This window comes from Bufo gargarizans, chromosome 6, assembly GCF_014858855.1.
Source record: "Bufo gargarizans isolate SCDJY-AF-19 chromosome 6, ASM1485885v1, whole genome shotgun sequence".
In the NCBI taxonomy this organism is placed as follows: Eukaryota; Metazoa; Chordata; class Amphibia; order Anura; family Bufonidae; genus Bufo; species Bufo gargarizans.
The window spans coordinates 209087508-209093507 of record NC_058085.1 but is presented as its reverse complement, the minus strand read 5'-3'; positions in this window follow the sequence as shown (position 1 = coordinate 209093507).

The following is a 6000-nucleotide window of genomic DNA, read 5'->3' as shown; positions in this document are numbered from 1 at the left end:
TACTAACTAAATAAAAGTATCAAAAAATATCAGCTGTGTCACTTTGTCTCTACCATGTATCAATATCTGTTACATTAAAGGGACACTGACCGGCCCAGTAACCATACTTGGATGTACATAGCCATGCACAGGTCTTCTAATGTGCATTAACCACCTCCCGACCGCCTAACGCGCCGATGCGTCCGGGAGGTGGTTGATTTATTCCTCCTGGATGCATCGGCGCGTCATCTCGCGAGATTACGTCACAGCCGGCCCGCGCATCGCGGGCCGGCATTTCGTAGCCAAGTATTTCGTCAGCAGCCTGCCGGCCACGATCATTGGCTGGCAGGTTGCCGATTTTTAAAAAATCCAATCAGCAGCCATTTAACCCCACATATTAGTAAATGGCTGCTGTGCTCCTCTGCTCCTTCTTTTGGTCGGTTGGTTCCAGCAGAGGAGCAGACATCACTGTGAGTACCCACTACACCACATACTAGCCCCAGATCACCCCAATTAACCCTTTGATCACCCCTGTCAATTACTAGTGAAAGGAAAAAAGTGATCAGTGCAAACTGTCACTTTTTTTTCACTGGTATTGACCGTTAGGTTTCAGTATAGTTTAGGCCTCTTGGTTAGGTAGTTTAGGGATCGGTTAGCACCCAGCCCACCGCACCGCAGTCCGTTATTCGCTGATTAGCGTATTGCTAATCAGCATTTGTACTTTTATAGTATCTGGAAGTGATCAAAACTGATCACGGTCAGATCTATAATTGTATTAGTGTCACTTTAGTTCGCCCTCCACCCAAAACGCAGTGTTTGCCCGATCAGGCCTGATCGATCGCCCACACGTGCGTTCGCCCACACCCGCCCCACCGCAGTGACAAAAAAAATTTTTTTTTGATCACTGCACATTCACTTTACACGCACTGCGGCGATATTTTTTTATCAACCGCAGCGGCCTCCGGTACTTCGCTAGCCTCCCCTTTGTAAGACAGGCTTGCTTTTTTTTTTCTTGGGTAGTCTCAGGGAATACCCCTAAATTTAGTTGCCCACATGTCTAACAGGGGGTATTCCTCTGAAGAGGCCTACAGGCTTCTGACCCAGTCGGATGAGGAATGGGAACCCTCATCTGATGAATCCAGTGGGTCAGAATACGAACCTGTAGAAAGCAGTGGCTCTCTGACCCAAAGTTCGGACGAGGAGGCTGAGGTCCCTGATAGCAGCAGGCGTACCCGGCCCCGTGTCGCTAGACCGCAGGTTGCGCAGGATCCGCTTCAAGATCAGCAGAGTGGGGCTGGTGCTGTCGGATTACGTGGTGAGGCATACACCAGCAGCCCAGCCCTCCCTGGACCTAGTACCAGCACTGCCGTACAACATGGTGAAGTGGCGAGCACCAGAAGGGCAGTTGAAGCTGGTACGGTGGCACGTGCAGTAGTGACCCCGTCACAGCCACCGCAAAGACGTGCCCGTAGAGCCCCTAGAATCCCAGAGGTGCTGGCAAACCCTGATTGGCAGTCCCCAACTTCAGCCGCACCTGTAGTTCCCCCTTTCACCGCCCAGTCTGGAGTTCGGGTTGAGACAGCTCAGATCGGTTCGGCCCTGGGATTTTTTGAGCTGTTCTTGACTGCGGAGCTTTTGGACATAGTTGTGGCCGAAACAAACAGGTATGCCACACAATTTATAACCGCTAACCCGGGAAGCTTTTATGCCCAGCCTTTCCGGTGGAAACCAGTCCAAGTTTCCGAAATTAAAACTTTTCTGGGCCTCCTCCTCAACATGGGCCTGACAAAAAAAGCATGAATTGCGGTCATATTGGTCCACGAACCCGATTCATCACATGCCCATGTTCTCTGCTGCTATGTCCAGGGCACGTTTTGAGGCCATCCTGCGGTTCCTGCACTTTAGTGACAACACCGCCTCCCGTCCCAGGGGCCACCCAGCTTATGACCGGCTCCACAAAATTCGGCCTCTCATAGACCATTTCAACCAGAAATTTGCAGATATTTATACCCCCCAGAGCAAAACATCTGCGTAGACGAGTCCCTGATACATTTTACCGGGCGCCTTGGCTTCAAACAATACATCCCAAGCAAGCGCGCCTGGTATGGGGTCAAATTGTATAAGCTCTGTGAAAGGGCCACAGGCTATACCCACAAATTTCGTGTCTATGAGGGTAAAGATCAGACCCTGGAGCCGGTCGGTTGCCCTGACTACCTGGGGAGCAGTGGGAAGATAGTCTGGGACTTGGTGTCACCCTTATTCGGCAAGGGGTACCATCTTTATGTGGACAATTTCTACACGTGTGGCCCCTCTTCAGGCATTTGTTTCTAGAACGGATTGGCGCCTGTGGCACCGCGCGAACTAGTCACCGGGGCTTCCCCCAATGGCTCGTTAGCACCCGTCTTGCAAGGGGGCAGAGGGCCGCACTGTGTAACGAAGAACTGCTCGCGGTGAAATGGAGAGACAAGCGTGACGTTTACATGCTCTCCTCCATTCACGCAGACACGACAATACAAATTGAGCGAGCAACCAGTGTCATTGAAAAGCCCGTCTCAGTCCACGACTATAACCTCCACATGGGAGGGGTGGACTTCAATGACCAGATGTTGGCTCCGTATTTAGTTTCCCGCAGAACCAGACGCTGGTATAAAAAGGTGTCTGTATATTTGATTCAATTGGCTCTGTATAATAGTTTTGTTCTCTACAGTAAGGCTGGGAGAACTGGATCCTTCCTCAAATTTCAGGAAGAGATCATCGAGAACCTCCTGTATCCAGGAGGTTCCGTGGCCCCAACCACCAGTGTAGTTAGCCGTCTACACGAGCGACATTTCCCCAATGTCGTTCCTGGTACCTCAACCCAACCGTCACCCCGAAAAAGATGTCGTGTCTGTAGCAGGAGTGGAATAAGGCGTGACACCCGCTATTTCTGTCCTGACTGCCCTGACCACCCTGCCCTATGCTTAGGGCAGTGTTTCCGGAAGTACCACTCACAGGTACACTATTAGCATAGGGATCATCTCACAGGACAGGCACACAGGGCTATTAGGGCCCATTAACTCTCTGCTGCTGCAAACGTCTCCTTTCACATGGGACAAAGTGCATAATGCACTTCGCCACATCTTTGGGCGATTTGCGCTTTGCACATTGACCCATGGGGAAGGAGAGGTTTGTTCTATAAAGGTAAAAAAAAAACAAAAAAAAAAAAAAAAAACCAGTAAGCAAACACGTTAATGTTTAGTTCAAAAAGTTAAAGTTACATGTTCTGTTCCAAAGTTAATAAAAATTATTGCGTTGCGGCCTGGTTTTTTCTTTTTTTTTTGTCTTTTTACCTTCCAGGTGGACCAACCGATCGACTAGCTGCAGCACTGATGTGCATTCTGACAGAAGCATTGCGCTGCTGTCAGATTACACGCAAGTCGGTGTATGCGGCGCTGCAAGACGAGATTTCTCCTCTGCAGTAACAGATACGTTTGCCGAGGCATACGAGCTGAGGAGGAGGCGGCGTTCCTATGCTTTGGCAAACACTTTGTATATAAAAAATAAAAAAAATCCCGGCAATGATTTATTCATCCACATCGATTGATGTGAATGGAGAAATCGGGTTTGCCAGGGCATACGAGCTGAGTGGGTTTGGATGTTGGGCGGAGCTCCTATGTCCTGGCAGACGCCTTTCCCCTCCATTTTTTTTTTTTTGGCAGAGATTTTTTCATCCACATTGATCGATGCGAATGAAGAAATCTGTGCCGTTCATTTTTTTCTTTCAGCCCAGAGGCTGAACGGAAAAAAAAATCTCATTACCTGTATGCTCAACATAAGGAGGATAGCAGAAACTCCTAATGCTGGCCATACATGTAATGATTGCGGAGACCCTCAAATGCCAGGGCAGTACAAACACCCCACAACTGACCCCATTTTGGAAAGAAGACACCCCAAGGTATTTGCTGAGGGGCATATTGAGTCCATAAAAGATTGAAATTTTTGTCCTAAGTTAGCGGAAAGTGAGACTTTGTGAGAAAAAAAAAAAAAAAAAAAAAAAAAAAAAAAAAAAAAATCAATTTCCGCTAACTTTTGCGAAAAAAAAATTTTTTTCTATGAACTCGCCAGGCCCCTCATTGATACCTTGGGGTGTCTTCTTTCCAAAGTGGGGTCACATGTGGGGTATTTATACTGTGCAAAACAGGATGAGAAAAAGGGAAATAGCTCACCCTCTCAGTCACAATGAGGTGCTCTGGTCTAAAGGGATTCACCCTTCACAAATGTATGAAAATGTATATATTTGAAAAGACCGGCACTCTCTACATACAGGACCATATGGGTAATCGCAAATCACAATGTTTAATTGACACATATATAAAAGAATAAAAAGATAAAATATAGAATATATACTAACACTCGCTGATTTGATAAATGATATCTCACAAAATTGAACTAATTCTACAGTGGTAACATCACATATCTAATGTTCACTGGAGAAGAGGAAGCGCTATAGGAGAAGAGGAAGCGCTATAGGAGAAGAGGAAGCGCTATAGGAGAAGAGGAAGCGCTATAGGAGAAGAGGAAGCGCTATAGGGGAAAGGAGCGCTATAGGGGAAAAAGGAAGCGCTATAGGAGAAAAAGGAAGCGCTATAGGAGAAAAAGGAAGCGCTATAGGAGAAAAGGAAGCGCTATAGGAGAAAAGGAAGCGCTATAGGAGAAAAGGAAGCGCTATAGGAGAAGAGGAAGCGCTATAGGAGAAGAGGAAGCGCTATAGGCAAAAAGGAAGCGCTATAGGCAAAAAGGAAGCGCTATAGGCAAAAAGGAAGCGCTATAGGCAAAAAGGAAGCGCTATAGGAGAAAAAGGAAGCGCTATAGGAGAAAAAGGAAGCGCTATAGGAGAAAAAGGAAGCGCTATAGGAGAAAAAGGAAGCGCTATAGGAGAAGAGGAAGCGCTATAGGAGAAGAGGAAGCGCTATAGGCAAAAAGGAAGCGCTATAGGCAAAAGGAAGCGCTATAGGCAAAAAGGAAGCGCTATAGGCAAAAAGGAAGCGCTATAGGAGAAAAAGGAAGCGCTATAGGAGAAAAAGGAAGCGCTATAGGAGAAAAAGGAAGCGCTATAGGAGAAAAGGAACCGCTATAGGAAAAAAGGAACCGCTATAGGAAAAAAGGAACCGCTATAGGAAAAAAGGAACCGCTATAGGAAAAAAGGTCGTATGTATTCACATGTAAATTCCTGGAGGAAAAAGAAGGATCCTTTTTGGTCCTGTTCTAGGTATGAACAAGCAATGTAAGATGGTATTTGCTGGGATAGACAATGTTCCGTTGTAGAGGATTGCCACTTTTCCGTATAGATATCACTTAACGGTTTATCACTTTAGACCAGAGCACCTCATTGTGACAGAGGGTGAGCCATTTCCCTTTTTCTCATCCTGTTTTGCACTTTATATATCCACCCATTGTGGAAATTTAGCTCCCATCTCACAGCCATGGACACATGGAGCCATATGGAAAGCAAAAAACAAAAAGCAGAAACCTTCATGTTTGATACAACAGAAGAAAACCCCCATAATTCAATGGGGGACATATCTATCTCGGATACATTCAAAGAACTTGAGTGGGTTATGCAAAAACTATTGAGACAAATTTGGGAAATAACTCAATATTTAACCTGCAATAAAATCCCAAAAGGTCTACAATTAAATAAAACACCAGCACAAGACCTTTCGGGAGAGGAATGAGCTCCTCATGAAACAGTCACGCACACTTGTGGAACTGATTATCAAGAGGAGATCTGAAATCCTGACAGGTCTCTCCGAAAAGGTTTCTGAAATAAAATTGTGCTAGATAAATTGCCTAAAAATGAAATATACAATATGTGGCAAGAAAAGCTTTGCAAGGGTTTGGATAGAATGGAACAAGAAATAATCTTAAAGAAAGCCAAAAAATATAAAAATATATCTAGGCCTAATAAATATGAGAATCAAATAAACAGAGTGGAACCAACAAGAGAAAGATACGATCATGCTCAAGAAGAAAGACTGGAAC